This window comes from Stenella coeruleoalba (genome assembly GCF_951394435.1).
Source record: "Stenella coeruleoalba genome assembly, chromosome: 7".
In the NCBI taxonomy this organism is placed as follows: domain Eukaryota; kingdom Metazoa; phylum Chordata; class Mammalia; order Artiodactyla; family Delphinidae; genus Stenella; species Stenella coeruleoalba.
In genome coordinates, this window is record NC_137153.1 from 10671623 (window position 1) to 10694208 (window position 22586).

Sequence of the window (22586 nt, forward strand, 5' to 3'; positions counted from 1 at the left end):
CTTTTGCCAAGAAAAAAACCACAGTTAGTCCATTTGGCCCTCCCCCAAAATGGAGTTGCCAATTCCTTTCGCGGGACCGCACCAACAAGGTGGAGGCTCCGAGGGTCCTAGCACTGCAGTCCGCTGCCCACCACAGGACTACAGTGTGTTCTAGCACCTCAAGAAGGTGGAGGAGATCTACTGCCCCGGAAATGAAGAAAGACGGCTCTCACTGCCACCAAATAACGTCCAGTGCAGACAGCTTTCTGGACAATGAAAGGCATGGTAGGTGAGTTTCAGAGCAACCAACAACCCCTCCTATTCTGCAGAGTCTACACTTGGCTAGTATCGGACGCCAGACGAAGTGAAGGGGAAAACACGGCAAGATAGGTAATTTCAGCGTCTTAAAGCATATGTAACTGGGGTACTTACTTCCTAGTCAGGAGACTTCTCAGCTGAATAACAACTCTAGAAGATTTTTAAACCAAAGGAAATAAAAGGTAACAACAAAATGTACTCATCCAAAATAGTCGTATCATGTAACTGACGAAGCACACGGATCCTGTTCTAATTTCATTACTGTAATTAACCCAAATTATAAATAAATATTTGTCCTTTCTATGCTTCAGCTTCCAAAGTAAGAGGGAAATCGCATACCAACTTGACAGTATCTTAAGGTCTCTAACAATTACATCAATTTAATCCCTGTAATACATATGTGATACTGAAGATATTCAAAGTATAAAATTAGATATTTTTTTTGATATTTAAGATTTCCAAGAGTCTTGTGATATAACAAACAAAGCAATGGATTCAGAAGAGAAAAGTTACGTGACCAAAAGCAAACCACCCAACTTCCCTGGGTCTTAGTTTCTTCATCTAAAAACACTAAAGATTTAAATATAATACTATCTTAAGAGCCCTACGAATTCTAAGTCTGTGACTCAAGGAGAAAAAAATTTTAAAGTAGGTCAGAAAGTAGAAAACTTCAACAATTTAAAATTGCACTATTAGCCACAGAGAGTAGGAATGGCAGAGAGATGGCCAAAGCCTTTCGTTCAGAAAAATCAAAAGATGCCCCAAATCTTTAGCCTAAATCTTTAAAAAGTCAAAAAATAAACTGCAACTTACAATTTAAGATACCAGACTGAACGTACATATTTACCTCTGCTTCTTCCCTAAACCCAGCTAACACAGCTTGAAAGGATCAGAAAGGCAGAAGAGGAGAGACAGCAATGGCAATAAAATTCTGGAAGCTGACAAACACAAGAGCAAGCAGCAACTGACTCAGGAAACTAGAGAAAGCTGTGTCCTCAGCCACGAGTGGGGAGGAAGTCACTTCCACTACAGACTAGCTCAATAACTGGCGGAGACTTTGTAAGAAGCTGTCAGACACACAGCTCCTCCATCCCCTCTCCCAGTCAGGCGACCACCCCTCCCATCTTGGCAGCAGGCGAGAGATGTCTCCAGATTAGGAACACCCATCACAGCTGAGAATGGAAATACCGTCTGGGAGACTGAATGAAAGCTGACATGATGAACGGTGAGACTGTTCCAGACCATGATGGTGCGCTTGTACCAGACCACCCTGCCTCCAAAAACAATCACGAACCGTGAGTAAAATATATAAAAGAACAGAAAGAAATTCACTGAGAGGTGGGAATATCCTAGTGAGTCCCACATTACCCCAGCCTTTTCCCTGAAGACATTTTCCAAACTGTGGCACAGCAGAATGGAGCTTGAGTAGAAAGCAGCAGTCTTATGGGCTGAGGATAGAGAGGTCAGAGTTTAGGGCTGCCAAAATCCTGGGGAGGAGGAGAAGGAACAGGAGGCCAAAAATGTGCACGTAAATTCCTCTCCTGTCAGTCAGCCCACTCCTAAATTGTGCAGATACAGGGCAAGACTAAATCAGACTAGTCCTAATGACAGAAACAGACTCACTAACGACTCAAATACGGAGCTATCAGCAGGGGACTTCAAATAACCTTGATTAATAAGTTCAAGAAAATAAGAGGAAACGATGGACAAAAGTGATTTTTTTTTTAATTAATTAATTTATTTATTTTTGGCTATGTTGGGTCTTCGTTTCTGTGCGAGGGCTTTCTCTAGTTGCGGCGAGCGGGGGCCACTCTTCATCGCGGTGCGCGGGCCTCTGGCTGTCGCGGCCTCTTTTGTTGCGGAGCACAGGCTCCAGACGCGCAGGCTCAGTAGCTGTGGTGCACGGGCTTAGTTGCTCCGCGGCATGTGGGATCTTCCCAGACCAGGGCTCGAACCCGTGTCCCCTGCATTGGCAGGCGGACTCTCAACCACTGCGCCACCAGGGAAGCCACAAAAGTGATTTTTTAAAAGATGGAGAACTTCAACAAAGAACTGAAATTTATTTTTAAAAACCAAATGAACTTCTAGAACTAAAATATAAAATATCTGGAATTAAGAACTCATTGCATGGGTTTTACAACAGGCAGCATACAGCAGGATTAGTAATCTGGAAAATAAACCAGCAGAATATATTCAACAAAAGAACAGAGAGAAAAAATGAAGAAAAAACAAAAAGACATGCCCAGAAGGAAGGAAGGAAGAAAAGGAAAGGAAGTTTCAATATTCGAAAGATTTTAATTCTTAATCTCTAAATTTAATGCTTCCCTAGTAAAAACACAAACTCTGGGGGTGAGGGTGATCAGACGAGCTGATTTTTAAAGTTAATGTGAAAAAAAGAAGAAAGAATAGCCAGAGATACTGAAAAAAAAAAAAAGCAATGAAGGAAGAGTTGTTCTACTTGCTATCAAGACACATTATAAAGCAGTAATAATTACGAACTAGACAGGTAAATCATAGAAAGTCCAGAAATATACAAAAAAAATTTTTTTAATTTGGTAGATGACCATCGTGACATTTTAAATCAGTAAGGAAAAGATGGATTTTGAAATAAAATAGTTTTTAGACAACTAGGTAGCCATATGGAAAAAAATTAAATCCATTTTCTTTGCTTTACACCAACACAAATTTCAGACGATAAAATACGTAAATGTCCATCAAATTTCTCTATACGGCATCACTCTTTTCAAGTATGTCAACTATGCTCCAGAAAAAATATCTTAGCCTCTAGTCAAGTTAGACATCTTTCCTCACTTTTTACTAAGAACACCTTTAAGCCACAAATAAATGTTTGACATAATAAAATTTTGTGCACCGAATGAGAAAAATGTCAGGGTATATGAATGAAAAGCTGTATTCCCACCAATCTGGAACATTAAGCCTCTGGAGCTGCTTCAGCTATTTGATGCACAAGCAAGTTGTCCTGAAGGGAAACACTGGTAAAGAAGTGTCAACAGATTTCAGGAAGCCCTCAGGGTACTGTCTGCAACCAGGATCTACACATATAGTTCTCCCCAAATAATGAATACCATTTTGGGTTATGGGAGAGGCTCGGTTTAACTCCTCAATGAGGAAAGGCCCTGTCTTACTTCGCATAATTCAAAAAAGGAGAAAGCAAAAGCGGGATTCCTAATACAGAGTTTTTTCAAAATATTTGTTGTTCTTCTCTGCAAGTCTATTCCTCTCTGTAAGACTCTTCAGACAACAATTAACAGCTTCCCTAGTGAAAGTACCAACATGTAAATAAAGAGTTTACATCCATGAAATGGATATATTCAAGTCAGACAGAGGAAAATATACTTGGAGTACAACGTCAATGCATTATTAAAATGATCTCAAAAGAACTCCTGTGGCCAAGTTCCATAACCTTTACTAAACTCCCAGTGGTGACTCTTAACGTGCAAAAACCTGTTTTCCCACAAAACAGGCTCCTTACCTCTCACCAAAAACAAGCGGGCAACGTTAAAACAGATCTGCAGATGCTCTAATTTCAGACAAATCTAAAGCAGAAACAAAGAACTACTTCTCTCCATATCTGGCTTCCCTCCATCATCTCTGCAATACTGCTGCATCATAAGAAAAGGCCATTATTAGCATATACTGGATATTACTTTTAATCCTTCATAATTATTTCTGATGTAACTTACCCTGGCAATACAAAAATTTCTGCTTCTGGGGGGGCGGATCTTACATTAGAGAACAAAAATCAGGGCTGCCCAAAAAAAAAAGAGTTGTGATGAACTCTACAAGTCCTAGAACTTTCAATGCCTTCCATGAAGAAATTGTTGAATCAAACTATGGAAACTGAAATATAAGATTATGGGCCAGCCAGTTAACTGCTACTCATTTTCTAGTTAAAAGGTATACGTAAAGATCGCAGACAAGATATAAGCAACGTAAATGACTTCTTACTCATACCAACGCTTCTATTCTTATTTTAATTCCATGATCACTATCGCTTTTTAAATAATGTCCAAAGGGTACTGAGTAACACACACGGTTCCTTGGAGAACTCCCATCTTGACGAGGTGCGGCTACTGGTGCTATTTTCCGCGCACTTCAGGGAGGACCCCGCAGCCTCTACATCGGAAGTCGAGGCAAGCTCTCCCGTTTCCCGAGCGACCCCACCATCGCGCACGTCACGCCGCCCCGAGTGCAGCTCACCTCAGGACCCAGGCCGTGGGCGGGCACCGTCCGGGGGTCGCCGCCTTCCCGCGGGGCTCAGCTAGCCCGAGGCACCCCCCCGCGGTCCAGAAAGGGCATTGGGCCGCAGCCCGCGCCACTCCGGCCAACGCCCCGGGACACGGGTCTGCGCCACCGGACGAAACAAACCGGTTTCCGAGCCCCCTGCAACGGCTGCGGCGGCGTGGGGTGTTCCCCGGGCGCCGCCCCCCAACTTCTCAGAGGCGGCTGCCGGCGGCCTCGCGGGCCGGGCGCATTGGGGCTGGGTGCTCCCTGCCGGTTCGTCCCCCAGCCTCGCCACGCGGGCGCTGGCTACCCAGCAACGCGGAGATGCGCTCCGGACTCAGGCTCAGGACTCCACAAGCGGCGCCCCAAATCCCGGAGCCAGGGCAGAGGGTGGGGCGTCCCTGGCGCGGGCGTGTGACGTCAGCGCGCCGAAGCCGGCGTGGAGCGGGGGTGGCCGGGAAGGGCAGGGGCGGGGGCGGGGGCGGGCTCTCTAGGTGCGGGAGGAGAAGAGAGGAGGAAAGGGAGACCAGAGCGTCCCTCACTCACAAGAGCGAGGCCCGGCGGCCGACAGAACCCGCTGAAGCTGGTGTGGAGTAAAGCCTGTGATAAATTCGTCCCGCACATACCGCAAAAGGGATTTTTTTTAAAACTTGAGGGCCATTTCTTAGGGATGCCATATTTTTAAACTAAATTTGCTTTAAAAATCAAGACAAGTGAAATAAGTCAAATACTGTATGATATCACTTACATGTGGAATCTAAAAAATAGTATAAACTAGTGAATGTAACAAAAAGTCAGCTATAATCCAACAAATATTTTTTTTCTTCCTTTATAAATTTATTATTTTCGGCTGCGTTGGGTCTTCATTGCTGCACGCAGGCTTTCTCAAATTGTGGCGAGCAGGAGGTACTCTTCATTGCAGTGCGCGGGGCTTCTCATTGTGTTGACCCCTCTCGTTGTGGTGCATGGGCCTCCGCAGTTGTGACACAAGGGCTCAGCAGTTGTGACACACGGGCTCAGTGGCTTGCAGGCTCTAGAGCACAGGCTCAGTAGTTGTGGCTCGCGGGCTCTACAGCATAGGCTCAGTAGTTGTGGCGCACGGGCTTAGTTGCTCCGCAGCATGTGAGATCTTCCCGGACCAGGGCTCGAACCTGTGTCCCCTGCATTGGCAAGTGGATCCTCAACCACTGCCCAACAGGGAAGCCCTCTAAGAAATACTTTAAAAAACGAAACAAACAAACAAAAAACAGCAAAAAGGAAACAGACTCACAGATACAGAAAGCAAACTAGTAGTTACCAGTGGGGAGAGGGAAGGAGGGAGGAGCACGATGGGGGTATGGGATTGAGGTACAACTACTATGTATAAAATAAATGATAAAGGATATATTATACAGCACAGGGAAATATAGCCATTATTTTGTAATAACTGTAAATGAAGTATAACCTGTAAAAATATTGAATCACTGTGTTGTACACCTGAAACTTAAGTAATATTGTACATTGACTGCACCTCAATAAATAAATAAATAAATAAACAGAATGTTTTTTAAAAGCAAGCCTATTCCTAGTATATTCTGGATGATTAAAGCAAGAAAGTATTTTTAAGTCTTGAAATTTTTTTTTAGTATAACTTGGTTTAAAGAGAAAAAATTAAAACAAAAACAAAACAAATAAACAAAATATGGTTCTACACCTTTACATCTAACGGGTGTACGCATTACTCGCTGGTATATTGAAAGGGTTAGTGGTCTGAGTACCTTTCTTCATTGCAGGCTTGCAGGCTGCAGATAGAGACAGACTTTGTGTAACAAGGGATCAGGTGCGGTGTAGTCCTTCAGCTAAATTGCCTTCCCTAGAGTAAAGCCGAGATACTGGAGAATCCAAACTTGAAGCTGAAGGAGGACAGTGGTCTAGCCACCTTAGTTCCTCCCCAGGTTGTAGTACCTGTTTGTATGTGTTGTGTGTAGCACGGCAGAGACACCACAGATTCTGCCAGAGGCCTCAGACGTAAATGATTCAGACCTTGGCTTCAAAGAAGTCTGCTTCCTTCCCCCTCATGCCCTCCCAAACACACCAGCGCCTAAAACCTCTCGGGTTCTCCTGCCAGTCTGGTTTAGTCCTGCTTTATAAGAAGTACTTTATTGCTGGCGTGGAAATTGAACGTTTTTGGCTTCTTTGCCAGAAGATGGCACTGCAAGTCATCCAACCTGGCAAGCTGGGGCAGTCTGCTTTGGTATATCTCCTCTCTTCAATCTCCAAGCAAAAGATTTGTTTCCTCATTTCCCGACTCCTAGGCTAACCTTCTGTGACCCCTCCCACCCCCAGTCAGTAGGAATTTTGGTGTCTGAATGCACAAGAACGCCAGTTCTACCCACATCCCTTTGTACAGCAAAGCAACATGAAAACATTGCCAATTGCTAATCTAAGTAAACTCTTTGCTGCTTTCATGAAGAATGATTAGTCAGATCCTTCTTTAGGCTCCTGTCATAAACTGTTGGTGGGAACATAAACTGCTCTAGTCTTTGCAGAAGGCATGCCAGCTATATGCATATGCTTGACAGCAAGTTCACTTCTAAGACAAGAGGGCAAATATATATATATATATATATATATATATATATACACACACACACAAGGTAACCATCATCGTTTATAATCAGAAAAACTAAAAACAATGTAAATGTCTAACAATAAGGAATTGACTGAATACATTCCAATATGTCCAAACAATGAAGTATTCTGAAAACATTAAAAAGGGTTATTGGGATCTATTGGTACTGACACAGAAAGATGCCCCTGACATACTGTTGAGTAAATAATGCAGTTTACTCTTAACTGTAACAGAGCAAAGGGCCAGTGCCCAAGGCATAGAAAGCCAAACTCCCACAGGATAGAAGGAATTTGCAGCAAAGTAAGGGTTTATTGCAGAGATCCAAGCAAGGGGGTGGGAGACAATCCGCAGATCCACTCCCCCTTGGTCTATGAGTTGTGTGTGTGTGTTTGTTTGTTTGTTTGTTTTAAAGGGGAAAAACAGAAGCTGGGGTTAATCATTGTCTTGTCACATTTCTTAATCGAAAATCAGGAGTCAAGATGTCTCTGGATTATGATTATCTGGCCAGGTGTTCCATGGCTGGGGGGTCTGTGAGCTCATCTTGCCCTGGAGAAACAACCTGCATTTATGTGTTAATAATATCTATAATAGCAATTTTAGTACTTTAACAATGTTAACAACAATTTTAGTCATCTGATTCTGGTTGATGAGTGTTCAGTGAGCATAGGATTGAGGTCAGAGGGGACAAGAAAAGGAATAAAATTTTGGATGGAGAGATGAATCATAAACTCGGTAAGGGAACTTGGTTTTCAGGGGACTCAGTTTCACAACCTGAGTTAAAAGGATTACCTGATTATTTCTCTTTCTAGTTTATATACTTTGGTAATATTTTTTTCTTTTTACAACAAGAGTGTGCTTACGTTCCTTTGATTCTTTTTATTTAAGTATTTTATTGGATTTTTCTTTCAAACAGAAGTCTGTTCCTTGCAAAAACCCAATAACACAAACATGCATACATAAGGTCTGTATGCAGTCTGTTTCCAGAGCTCACCCTGTGCTCACTCCCCCAGGAAACCACTGTTAACAGTTTCACATATATAATATACATTTTTCTCTAAGCTCATAAAAACATACATGAGCTTATATTCATATATATTAGTTTTAATCTTTTAAAATGAGATTATAGTATATACATTATTTTGCCACCTGAATTTTTTTAAGAGTAAATCATGAACATTTCTGCAGAGATCAATTAATCAATACTCCATGAGATAAATGTACTGAAATCTATTTCATTAGATCCCACTCAACAGACATAGAGATGGTCTCCACTGGTATTATTATTTCTGAAAGATACATTCTGAAAAGAGGGTTTGCTGGGTCAAAAAGCATGCTTTTTTTTTTTCTTTTTTCACTTGAATAGGTACTCCTGTGCTTTGGTTATATATTTCTGTGTAACAAACCACCCTAAAACTTAGTGGCCTAAAACAACAACGATTTATTATTTCTCACACTTCTGAGGCCAGGAAGTCAAGCAGGGGTCTGCTGGGTGGTGCTTTTGCTCCCTGTGGCCCTGGCTAGAGTTGCTGATATGTTTTATGGCATCTTTGACCATACAGAAATTTGTCAATTTGTTTGTGGTCAAATTTATCGGTCTTTTTCTTTGTCACTTAGGTTCCTCATCTTGCCAAGCAAATGTTCCTTCACCCCAGAATTATCTAAATAATCTCAATGTTCTTGGATTTTAATTGTCTAATGAATTAAATGCACCTGAAATTTATTTTTATATATAAGTAACATAGGGAGAATAACTTGGTTTTCTTTTGGAGGAAAGCTAGTTATGCCAAAATCATTTGTTAAATGTGATTTCCTTTTCGACTGATTTGAAATGTAAACTTTACCATACACTACATTTCCTATTTATACCTGTGTCTATTTATGGATTTCTCTTCCATTTACCTATTAGTTTCTTACTCAATGTGTCCATTTTAAAAAGAATAAGTTTGTTTTGGGACTTCCCTGGTGGCCCAGTGGCTAAGACTCCACCCTCCCAATGCAGGGGGCCCCAGTTTGATCCCTGGTCATGGAACTAGATCCCACATGCCACAACTAAGAGTTCACATGCTGCAACTAAGAGTTCACATGCTGCAACTAAAAGATCCCACGTGTCGCAAATAAAGATACTGCACAGGGCAATGAAGATCCCGTGTGCCACAACTAAGATGCAGTGCAGCTAAATAAATAAATATATGTGTGTGTGTGTATATATATATACACATATATGTACATATATATGTATATATATATTTTTTTGTAAAGAATAAGTTTGTTTTAGTAATCAAGAAATTCTGTAAACAATGTTACCAAACCAAACTTGGGTCCACTCTCCCTTGCTCAGTAAAGCCAATCTACTGACAGCAGGTTGTGAGGAAGGAAAGTGCAGTGTTCATTACAAGGTACCAAGCAAGGAGAATGGGCAGCTCATGCTCAAAACACCCGAATTCCCTGATGACTTTCACAGAAGGGTTTTGAAAGACTGGGGAAGGAGAGGGTCACAGAGTGCATGATCAGCTAGTGTACAATTCTCTGATTGGTTGATGATGAGCTGACAGGGTGATATTCCAGGAAACTCAATTACCAGTTTTCTGGCTCCAAGCAGTCTGGGGTCTATGTGCTGGTGGTCAGCATGCAGTTAACTTCTTCCACCTGGTGGGGGCTTCAGTATCTGCAGAACAACTCAAGGATATGGCTCAGGATATTATCTACAGCCCTTGAGGAGGAAATAAATGTCCTTGAATTTGTTTTATGGCTACACTCTTATTATTCCATCTTGCTTGATAATTTTCCTTTGTTTATGTATTTTCTCAATTTTCTGATTAAATTTGCTCTTTGGAACCTGGAGAAGGCCTAAGAGGCTAAAGCTTTTCTAAAAACAACAGGCAGGGGACATGGGGGGGAGAGAGGGGTCTGTCCCCAGGGAAGACCCCACAGGACCCTGCTTGGTTTCAACCATATTTCCATTTGAAAGAAAAAAGAAATGCCAACACTAAAATAATTTTTTTTTCAGGCCTCACTGCATAGCTTGTGAGATCTTAGTTCCCCGACCAGGCACTGAACTGGGGCCACAGCAAGTGGACACACCGAGCGAGTCCTATCCTCTGGACTGCCAGGGAATTCCTAAATTAATTTTTTAAATTATGATAATTAAACAGACTTCTATCCTAAATATGGTTATAAAATTATACTTGTGGACCTCTTTTCTGGTAGAAAAAAAAAGGAAAATTCCTTAAACCTTTATTCATAGCAGTGTATAACATGGCAAGCAGAAAGGGATTATTACTAAAGTGCTCTTCTACTGAGGTTTTTCAGAAATATACCCTGTCATTCATTCACAGTAAATTGAGTGCCATGCTGGGTGATGGGAACAGACATATTCAGGGCTGGGTATTGTGGTTTGTTCTTTCCAGAAAGCAGGCAGCAATGAGACAAACTGGAGGATAACAAATTAGAGCAGGTGGTTGGCAGTCCACTTACACTGAGTGTTTTCCCTCTGTGAAGTTATAAAAAGGCCATGTGTTTGTGTAGCTTTATGTATGTGATCAAACTATCCTGACACACAAGTCATCTTTTGTGATTGGGGAAGAGAAAGACCTAAGACCTTAAATAGGAGGAAACACATGCTCTAAAATCCAGACCTCTTGAAAATATGTAATATTCAAATGCAAGAGGAAAACAACTCAGTGTCTGTGCACTCCATCTTTTTATATTCTAAGAGGAGATCTTTTAGTTTTAAGCCACACTCCTGAAAGCGTACACTCCTGGCCTTATGCTAGATGTACAGTTTAAACTAACCAGTAGCTGCAGGGAGCTTGGATGGAAACTGCAGCAGCCTGGTGCATTTCTGGATCTTAATCTGGTAGGTCTAGCTTGATATGCAAAGATAAAACATTATCTAGTCAGGTCTTAAATTTCAGGCTTTCTGGGCTGGGTCACCATAAGAGCTCACATGAGAAGGAGGAGCTCTGTCGGAGGAGGAAGATCACAATTTATTTCCAGGAAGAATAGAGCAAAACACTGAGCCCTGAGCTGGGTAGAGCCTGACACAGGAGTCTCACCATGAGACTGAACTGGGGACGGGCTTGGATGAATAGCTCAGAGTATATCAAATTCTAGGGAGGCTTAGATAGGGAATCTATAGGAGAGAATCATGAAACTGGAAGATTCTCAGCGCTGTCAAAGCCTTCAAAATGTAATCAAGGAGGTTCTAGCCTGTCTGACCGAGACTGACTATCTTGAGGGAATCTTCACATGGTGGAGCCGTTACTGAGATGAACCTTTGCAGGAAACATGAATGCCACCACAAGTTACTGCACTCTGTGGGAATCTGGTTCATTCGCGTTGTGCCCCTGGAGTGGAATCCAAGTGGAAAGATTGGCATGATGGTTGAGGTCTATGGATACTCCTATACCACCAGAGACCCCTTGGCCCCAGGTATTATCAATCAGGGAGAGCTCTCCCAGAGATCTGCGTCTCAATGCTAACACGCAGCTCCACTCAATGACCAACAAGCTCCAGTGCTGGATACCCCATGCCAAACAACTAGCAAGACAGGAACACAACGCCACCCATTAGCAGAGAAGCTGCCTAAAATCATAATAAGTTCACAGACACCCCAAAACACACCACCAGATGCAGTCCTGCCCACCAAAAAGACAAGATCCAGCCTCATCCACCAGAACACAGGCACTAGTCCCCTCTACCAGGAAGCCTAAACAACCCACTGAATCAACCTTACCCACTGGGGGCAGACACCAAAAACAAAGGGAACTACGAACATGCAGCCTGCAAAAAAGAGACCCCAAACACAGAAAGTTAAGCAAAATGAGAAGACAGAGAAATATGCAGCAGATGAAGGAGCAAAGTAAAAACGCCCCAGACCAAACAAATGAAGAGGAAATAGGCAGTCTACCTGAAAAATAATTCAGAGTAATGACAAAAAAGAGGATCCGAAATGTTGGAAATAGAATGGAGAAAATACAAGAAACATTTAACAAGGACATAGAAGAACTAAAGAGCAAACAAACAAAGATGAACACCACAATAAATGAAATGAAAAATTCTCTAAAAGGAATCAATAGCAGAATAACTGAGGCAGAAGAACCGATAAGTGACCTGGAAGATAAAATAGTGGAAATAACTACCACAGGGCAGAATAAAGAAAAAGAATGAAAAGAATTGAGGACAGTCTCAGAGACCTCTGGGACAATATTAAACACACCAACATTTGAATGATAGGGGTCCCAGAAGAAGAAGAGAAAAAGAAAGGGACTGAGAAAATATTTAAAGAGATTACAGTTGAAAACTTCCCTAATATGGGAAAGGAAATAGTCAATCAAGTCCAGGAAGCATACAAAGTCCCATACAGGATAAATCCAAGGACAAACATGCCAAACTATCAAAAATTAAATACAAAGAAGAAATATTAAAAGCAGGAAATAACATACAAGGGAATCCCCATAAGGTTAACAGCTGATCTTTCAGCAGAAACTCTGCAAGCCAGAAGGGACTGGCAGGATATATGTAAAGTGATGAAAGGGAAAAACCTACAACCAAGATTACTCTACCCAGCAAGGATCTCATTCAGATTCGACAGAGAAATTAAAACCTTTACAAACAAGCAAAAGCTAAGAGAATTCAGCACCACCACACTAGCATTACAACAAATGCAAAAAGAACTTCTCTAGGCAGGAGACACAAGAGAAGGAAAAGACCTACAATAACAAACCCAAAACAATTAAGAAAATGGTCATAGGAACATACATATCAATAATTACCTTAAACATGAATGGATTAGATGCTCCAACCAAAAGACACAGGCTTGCTGAATGGATACAAAAACAATACCCATATATATGCTGTCTACAAGAGACCCACTTCAGACCCAGGGACACATACAGACTAAAAGTGAGGGGATGGAATAAGATATTCTATGCAAATGGAAATTGAAAGGAAGCTGGAGTAGCAATTCTCACATCAGACAAAATAGACCTTAAAATAAAGACTATTACAAGAGACAAAGAAGGACACTACATAATGATCAAGGGATCAATCCAAGAAGAAGATATAACAATTGTAAATATTTATACATCCAACATAGAAGCACCTCAATACATAAGGCAAATGTTAACAGCCATAAAAGGAGAAATCAACAGTAACACAATCACAGTAGGGGATTTTAACACCCACTTTCACCAATGGACAGATCATCCAAAATGAAAATAAATAAATGACACATTAAAAAAGATGGACTTAATTGATATTTACAGGACAGTCCATCCAAAAACAACAGAATACACTTTCTTCTCAAGTGCTCATGGAACATTCTCCAGGATAGATCATATCTTGGGTCACAAATCAAGCTTTGATAAATTTAAGAAAATTGAAATTGTATCAAGTATCTTTTCTGACCACAACACTATGAGACGAGATATCAATTACAGGGAAAAAACTGTAAAAAAATACTAACACGTGGAGGCCAAACAATATACTACTAAATAACCAAGAAATCACTGAAGAAATCAAAGAGGAAATCAAAAAGTACCTAGAAACAAATTACAATGAAAACATGATGACCCAAAACCTATGGGATGCAGCAAAAGCAGTTCCAAAAGGGAAGTTTATAGCAATACAATAAGAAACAAGAAAACAAGAAAACACAAATACACAACCTAACCTTACACCTAAAGCAATGAGAGAAAGAAGAACAAAAAACCCCAAAGTTAGCACAAGAAAAGAAATCAGAAAGATCAGATTAGAAAAAAATGAAAAAGAAATGAAGGAATCAATAGCAAAGATCAATAAAACTGGTTCTTTGAGAAGATAAAATTGATAAACCATTAGACGGACTCATCAAGAAAAAAAGGGAAAAGACTCAAATCAACAGAATTAGAAATGAATAATGTGAAGAAACAACTGACAATGCAGAAATACAAAGGATCATTAGCGATTACTACAAGCAACTTTATGCCAATAAAATGGACAACCTGGAAGAAATGGACAAATTCTTAGAAAAGCACAACTTTCTGAGACTGAACCAGGAAGACATAGAAAATATAAACAGACCAATCACAAGCACTGAAATTGAAACTGTGATGAAAAATCTTCCAACAAACAAAAGCCCAGGACCAAATGGCTTCACAGGTGAATTCTATAAAATTTAGAGAAGAGCAAACACCTATCCTTCTCAAACTCTTCCAAAATATAGCAGAGGGAAGAATACTCCCAAACTCATTCTACGAGGCCACCATCACCCTGATACCAAAACCAAACAAAGATGTCACAAAAAAGGAAAGCTACAGGCCAATATCACTGATGAACATAGATGCAAAAATCTTCAACAAAATCCTAGCAAACAGAAGCCAACAGCATATTAAAAGTGTCATACACAATGATCAAGTGGGGTTCATCCCAGGAATGCAATGATTCTTCAATATATGCAAATCAATCAATGTGATACACCGTATTAACAAACTGAAGGATAAAAACCATATGATCATCTCAATAGATGCAGAAAAAGCTTTTGATAAAATTCAGTACCCATTTATGATAAAAACCCTGCAGAAAGTAGGCACAGAGGGAACTTACTTCAACATAATAAAGGCCATATATAACAAACCCACAGCCGACATCATTCTCAGTGGTGAAAAACTGAAGCCATTTCCTCTAATATAGGGAACAAGACAAGGTTGCCCACTCTCACCACTATTATTCAACATAGTTTTGGAAGTTTTAGCCACAGCAGTCAGAGAAGAAAAAGAAATAAAAAGAGTCCAAATCAAAAAAGAAGAAGTAAAGCTGTCACTGTTTGCAGATGACATGATACTATATGTAGAGAATCCTAAAGATGCTACCAGAAAACTGCTAGGGCTGATCAATGAGTTAAAGTAGCAGGATACAAAATTAATGCACAGAAATCTCTTGAATTCCCATACATTAATGATGAAAAATCTGAAAGAGAAATTAAGGAAACACTTCTATTTACCTTTGCTACAAAAAGAATAAAATACCTAGGAATAAACCTACCTAAGAAGACAAAAGACCTGTATGCAGAAAACTATAAGACACTGATGAAAAAAATTAAAGATGATACAAACAGATGGAGAGATATACCATGTTCTTGGATTGGAAGAGTCAACATTGTGAAAATGACTATACTACCCAAAGCAATCTACAGATTCAGTGCAATCTCTATCAAACTACCAATGGCGTTTTTCACAGAAGTAGAACAAAAAATTTCACAATTTGTATGGAAACACAAAAGACCCCGACTAGCCAAAGCAATATTGAGAAAGAAAAACGGAGCTGGAGGAATCAGGCTCCCTGACTTCAGACTATACTACAAAGCTACAGGAATCAAGACAGTATGGTACTGGCACAAAAACAGAAACATAGATCAATGGAACAGGATAGAAAGCCCAGAGATAAACCCACACACATATGGTCACCTTATCTTTGATAAAGGAGGCAAGAATATACAATGGAGAAAAGACAGCCCTCAATAAGTGGTGCTGGGAATATTGGACACCTACATGTAAAAGAATGCATTTAGAACACTCCCTAACACCATACACAAAAATAAACTCAAAATGAATTAAAGAGCTAAATGTAAGGTCAGACACTATGAAACTCTTAGAGGAAAACACAGGCAGAGCACTCTAAGACATAAATCACAGTAAGATCCTTTTTGACCCACCATCTAGAGAAATGGAAATAAAAACAAAAATAAACAAATGGGACCTAATGAAACTTAAAGGCTTTTGCATAGCAAAGGAAACCATAAACAAGACGAAAAGATTACCCTCAGAATGGGAGAAAATATTTGCAAACGGAACAACTGACAAAGGATTAATCTCCAAAATATACAAGTAGCTCATGCAGCTCAATATCAAATAAACAAACAACCCAATCCAAGAATGGGCAGAAGACCTAAATAGACATTTCTCCAAAGAAGATATGCACATTGCCAACAAACACATGAAAGGATGCTCAACATCACTAATCATTAGAGAAATGCAAATCAAAACTACAATGAAGTATTACCTCACACCAGTCAGAACGGCCATCATCAAAAAATCTACAAACAATAAATGCTGGAGAGGGTGTGGAGAAAAGGGAACCCTCTTGCACTGTCGGTGGGAATGTAAATTGAAACAGCCACTATGGAGAACAGCATGGAAGTTCCTAAAAAACTAGAAATATAACTACCATACGACCCAGCAATCCCACTACTGGTCATATACCCTGAGAAAACCATAATTCAAAAAGAGTCATGTGCCACAATGTTCATTGCAGCTCTACTTACAATAGCCAGGAGATGGAAGCAACCTAAGCGTCCATCATCGGATGAATGGATAAAGAAGATGTGGCACATGTATACAATGGAATATTATTCAGCCATAAAAAGAAATGAAATCGAGTTATTTGTAGTGAGGTGGATGGACCTAGAGTCTGTCATACAGAGTGAAGTAAGTCAGAAAGAGAAAAAGAAATACTGTATGCTAACACCTATATTTGGAATCTAAAAAAAAAAAAAAAGGTTCTGAAGAACCTAGTGGCAGGATAGCAATAAAGACGCAGACGTAGAGAATGGACTTGAGGACATGGGGAAGGGGAAGGGGAAGCTGTGACAAAGTGAGAGAGCAGCATGGACATATATACACTACCAAATGTAAAATAGATAGCTAGGGGGAAACAGCCCCATAGCACAGGGAGATCAGCTGGGTGCTTTGTGACCACCTAGAGGGGTGGGATAGGGAGGGTGGCAGGCAGATGCAAGAGGAAGGAGATATGGGGATATATGTATACGTATAGCTGATTCACTTTGTTATAAAGCAGAAACTAACACAATATTGTAAAGCAACTATACTGCAATAAAGATGTTTAAAAAATATTATCAAGACTGCAAATCTATTCAATATAATTTCGTGTTCTCCCTTAAGGAAAAAGGCAAAGGACAAGAAAAGGTCATTTTCAACTACTTCCCTGATGCTGGTGAAATCAGGAAGAAATTCTAGACTAGAACCGCATCCCTATTTTCCTAATAGAACTTCTCAATCCCTTTCCCTTCCTCTTGACAATGTGCATGAAACTAAGTGATAGAATCACCGTTCTTTTTCTGAAACAGCTCACAAATACATGAAGCAGATCTCCGTGGCTTTGTTCATATCTCTGATTTTCTGCGGACCTGTTTTTTTTTTTGTTTGTTTCTTTTTTTGCAGTATGCGGGCCTCTCACTGTTGTGGCCTCTGCTGCTGAGGAGAACAGGCTCCGGAACGCACAGGCTCAGCGGCCATGGCTCACGTGCCCAGCCGCTCCGTGGCATGTGGGATCTTCCCGAACCGGGGCACGAACCCGTGTCCCCTGCATCGGCAGGCGGACCCTCAACCACTGTGCCACCAGGGAAGCCCTGCGGACCTGTTTTTTAACGTATTTCTAAAGTTGTTATGGGAAATAATCATATCTCCAGGTTTTTCTATTTCAGGGAAAACTTAGAGCAACTTGACTGAGGCCAGAGAACAAGAATCTAGGAGAAACTGAAATCTGATTCCAGATTTCTGTGAAAAAGTGCTCTTTTTCACTCCTTTTGCTAAGTCTATAAAATAGCACATTACAAGCTGCCACTTCCAGAGTGACAGAAATGCTGGCAGAAAGGAATGAGTGCCACCACATGCACTCACTGGCAATGTCTACCATCTGTTCTCTGGATCTCCCGGGGAACCAGAAATGGTTGGAATAAGCACACTCTTAGCACTGTGCGTTATTCTTCTTTTTCACTTTCCTTGAGAGTTTCAAGGTTTTGTTGGCTGGTTGCTGGAGGAGGAGTAAAGCTAGTACGAGTCCTGGTAGAGTTGTTGTTATTAGTGCTTCAGCTCAGTTCCAACCAGAAACTATGACTTAAAGTACAGGAGCCTGGCTTTATTCACATTACATAGTTTGCTGTGCCTCCAACTACTTCCTGTGTGCTGACAGCTTTTTATTTATTTTTAGTCATTGGTTTGGTTTGGGTTTTTCCAGTTTTATTGAAATACAGTTGATGTACAGCACTGCATACGTTCAAGGGGTACAGCATCATGATTTGACTCACATATATGGTGAAACAATGACCACAATGCTTAGTTAACATCCATCACCTCATGTAGATACCAAAAAACGGAAAAACATGTTTCTTCCCCTTGTGATGAGAACTCTTCGTACCTGGTCTCTGAACAATTTTCAAATATACCACATAATTTTCAAATATACCACACAGTTAACTCTAGTGTTAACTACAGTTCCTCATGTTGGACGTTATAGCACAATACTGTGACTGCGACTATTGTCTGTTCTCAAAGCTAGGCACCTCTCCCCCAATTTAGGCTACATATCTTCAGCGAGAGAAGAAAACAGAGAATGTCTGTAAATCTCTTGTGAAAAATTCCACTTAGTTTAGAAAAGTTTTCACTTCCTTTTCAACATTTTTCTAAGAAAGAACCTAAGAAACTTGTCCAACAGGGTCCCAAGTAAAATAAGAGAAAACTGGGCTTGGGTATGAGCATGGTTCCGTGAATTCTACCACGATACCAGCAATGAAAGAGTCCCGAGAAGTCTGACTGCATTGTGGGCACCCCCATCACCAGCTGGGCACCATACCCGCTCTGAAGCCCAGGACTGTGTTGTCTGAGAAAACTGAATTCTGTCCTGGGAGAAAAGAAATAAATAGGATAGAAAAAGCTCATGTGTTAAGCACAGAGAAGTAAGTTACTCAGCTGTGAGACATGGTGGACAGATGAGGTCAGTAGGGCATATACTGATACTTGTGAACAGAGATTGAAAAGGCTGGAAAGCCCAAGAGACGCCACATGTTCGTGAGGCACTCAACATACAAGAGGCATCGAATGTGCATCAAGCACCGTATCTTCACGGCACACTAAATGTCCGCGAGACACCCAACGTTCATGGGTCTTAATCCTGCCACCCAGAGGTGACGCGCTTACTGTGTCCTACGTGTCCTGCCCGAAAAGTGCTCAGCAGGTTAACAGGCAAGCTGGGGCTGTGGCCAGGCCCTCTCGCTCTACATCTCTCTGACAGAGCCAGAGTGTGTCGTTGGCTTAGGCACCTTCCATTTCTGCACCCTCGCTCAAACCTCACCTCTGGTTCTACTTACCCCACCATCCACAGGAGGCTGACGTACCAAAAAGAGGCAGGACGTATGTACATTGCATGACCACAGGTTTTAATCTTTCCATCCGCCTTGCACCCTATCTAACTGTGCTGACTTTCTTTCTCCCTGGCTTCTCAGGGTGTGTTGGCTTTCTTTCCCTGACCTCTGGGAAAACTCGTCTGCTCGTGTATTTGGAGGGTACCATTGCACGGAGGTAACCTCCCACACAACATCAAGCAGGTAATCTCTGGGTATTACTCGGCCCTGTATATTAAAAATAATTTAAAAGGAGTGAGAGTCTTTTGCCTGATGTCCTACAATTTTCAACTCTTTGCACTCAGAAGTATACAAGGTATACAAAGGTATACAAAGTATACAAGAGAGGACACTTTCCTGGTAACAAGGGAAAGGATCCCTAATTTTGGCAGGTCCTAAGATATGTCCTTAGAAGACTTTTGAATCTTTAGGCTTTCCAAATAAACCAGACACACAATTTTTGTAATATTCTGGGGCACAGTTTATTTTAATTGCAAGAAGCTGAATTTCTTGATCCTACAAAGGTCACCTGAGTGGCCCTCTGACTACCACACATGTTGGGTAACTAGGCCTCATGGTTCTGGGCTTAGATAGCAAGAACTTTGGGTGTGTTCTGCCTGTTTGTTTAAATGGCCTAGCCTGAGATTTGGAGTTAAGGAAATCTGCTGTGTAAACTCCTATAATTTTATGCGAGGCCTAGCGACAGGGAAGGGCAAAGGTAACGGTTATGAAATAAAGTCACAGTGAGAAAAACCTGCTTTGTGAGCTGGTGCCGGTGCTGAGTCAGGAAGTGAAGAGGCTGTCAGCCCGTGAGGCAGATACAGGATCTGGAAAAGCTGATGCTCTAGCCTATTAAGGCGCAAAATCCTCTTGGCTGAGGGCAACACAAAGGGGTTTTCCTTTTCTCAAAAACACAAAACCACCCCAAATCCAGCTACTGCACTCAGGGCAGAGAGGGGCACCCTCGCCACCGTGGAAGGCGGCTGTGTGTTGAGAACAGGCCCCCATCTTCCTTCCTCTCCCTGGGGGCTGGAAGGCCGGCCACTGCTCCTCTGCCTGTCCCAGCCCTGTATTTCGAGAGTGTTGGGAGCAGGTAACTTGGTTCTTTAGTGTCACTGGTCCACAGACGAAGAGGAATTCGTGGATTACACCCAGGGGCCCCATCTTCACCTGACCTGGAAGAGCTTTTGGACACTGAACAGATGAGATTTAGATTTAGATGAGACCCTGGACTTCACGCAGATGCTGTACTGGCACGAGGCCCTTGCGAACGTTGGGAAGGACTGAATGCACTTTACCTGTGAATCATTAGGGGCTGGAGCGGGGGCTGCTGCGGGCAGAATTCTGATGTGGCCCCGAGATTCCCAGGCCCTGGTGTACGTGCCTGGTGTAACTGCTGCTCCTTGAGTGTGGGCTGGTCTGTAAATACGGTGGATTTCACTTCCATGATAACGTTATTAGTGAACTGACCTTGAGTTCATAAAAAAATGAAATTATGATGGGTGGGCTTGACCTAATTACATAACCCCTCCTGCCCTTCAAAGAAGTCTAATTCAAGGGAAAGGAAGAGAAATTCTGCTGGCTTTGAAGAGGTAAGTCACTACGTTGTGAGAGCCATTTGGTTGGGACTTGAGACCAACCTCTGGGAGCTTAGAGTGATCTCCAGTTAACAGCTGGCAAGAAAGCAACAAAACAGCGGCCTCAGTCCTACAACAACAAGTAGAATCATGTCACCGGACCCTACTTAAAGACCTTTTATGTGATATGTTGTATGCAGCTATCAAAAAGGATGAGTTGAATCTAGAATGTTGATATTAATGCTTATAGAGTGCTATGTGCCTCAAAGATACAAAAAATACATATTTAGATCAGATATTCATTACTCTCTTGTGTTTTACTGGAGGGCCCCCAAAGTGTACATAATCAAAGGCATTAGTGTGTGATACAGAGTTTGATACAATTTGGTAGGGAGGCAAAGAAGCTTCTCTTGCACACCCTGCTGTGCAACACTCGACAGCAAACTCTCCTTCAGCACTTACCCCACCTTCTCCCGGTCGACAGGGCTCCTTTCCCCTCTCCAAAGGAAAACAGCCTCCTCTCCCTCCACGTGCTTCCCTGGACTCTAGGAACCAGCTGAGACCTATCTAGGGTCTCCTACCCTAAACACTTACCAGAAGGTTTGGCCAAGCCAAGCCAGGCTCTTAACAGGGCTACTGGTGAATAAAGTTTCCTCCATCATTTTACGTACGTAATATGTTTGTACATGCCTAAAAAGTCCCTGGAAAGATATCCAAGACATACTTAATAGTATCTTTTTGTGGCGAGCGGCACTAAGGTTGGTCAGGTTGTACAGGATGACATCAACTTGCATTTCATATTTTCATACAAAGTACCACAAACTGGTGGTCTTAAAACAATAGAAATTTATTCTCACACAGTTCTGGAGGCCAGAAGTCTGAAATCAAGGTGTCAACAGGGTTCTGCTCTCCTGAAGGGCTCTCGGGGAGAATCCTTCCTTACTTCTTCCAGCTTCTGGTGCCCCCGGCACTCCTTAGCTCTGAACAGCATCATTCCAGTCTCTGCCTCCATTTTCACATGCCATCTTCCTGTATGTCTGTCTTTGTGTCTCTTCTCTTCTGAGGACACCAGTCCTGTTGAATTAGGGCCCATCCTAATAACTTTCCTTGGTCACATCTGTAAGACCCTACTTCCAAATAAAGCATGGGGTAGGGGAGGGAGGGGGTTCTTTGGGGACACAGTCAATCTACACAAGCCATGATTACTCTTACGATTAAAAGACAACGGTTCAACGTGCAACACTCTACAAGGCAACTTGTCTCTTTAAAACATCAGTGCTATGAAAAATTGGAGGGGCTGTTGAAGAATAAAAGAGATGTAAGAAACATAACCAAAATGCAACGTTTAAAACTTGTCTGGGGCTTCCTTGGTGGCGCAGTGGTTGAGAGTCTGCCTGCCAATGCAGAGGATACGGGTTCGTGCCCTGGTCCGGGAAGATCCCACATGCCGCGGAGCGGCTGGGCCCATGAGCCATGGCCGCTGAGCCTGCGCGTCTGGAGCCTATGCTCCGCAATGGGAGAGGCCGCAACAGTGAAAGGCCCGCGTACCGCCAAAAAAAAAAAAAAAAAAAAAAGACACTTGTCTGGATCCTGGTTTGAAAAAAAAGTCTGCAAAAGATGTTTCGTTGTTGTTGACAACTGGCAAAATTTAAATATAGCCTGGTTATCAGACGATATGAGG

At 41.7% G+C, this 22586-nt stretch overlaps 1 protein-coding gene across 7 annotated transcripts in view; it reads right to left on the bottom strand.

The window, feature by feature from the left end:
- Positions 1–22586, bottom strand: part of NEK1 (NIMA related kinase 1) — a 233037-nt gene that overhangs the window by 209270 nt on the left and 1181 nt on the right. For 6 of the 7 annotated variants that reach the window (XM_079926984.1, XM_079926986.1, XM_079926985.1 and 3 more), the window contains exon 1: positions 4519–4951. The gene's annotated coding sequence lies outside the window, so the exon portion shown is untranslated. Of the gene's footprint in view, positions 1–4518; positions 4952–21762; positions 21980–22586 lie in introns of those variants that run through there. The other variant, XM_079926982.1, reaches the window with a different exon arrangement.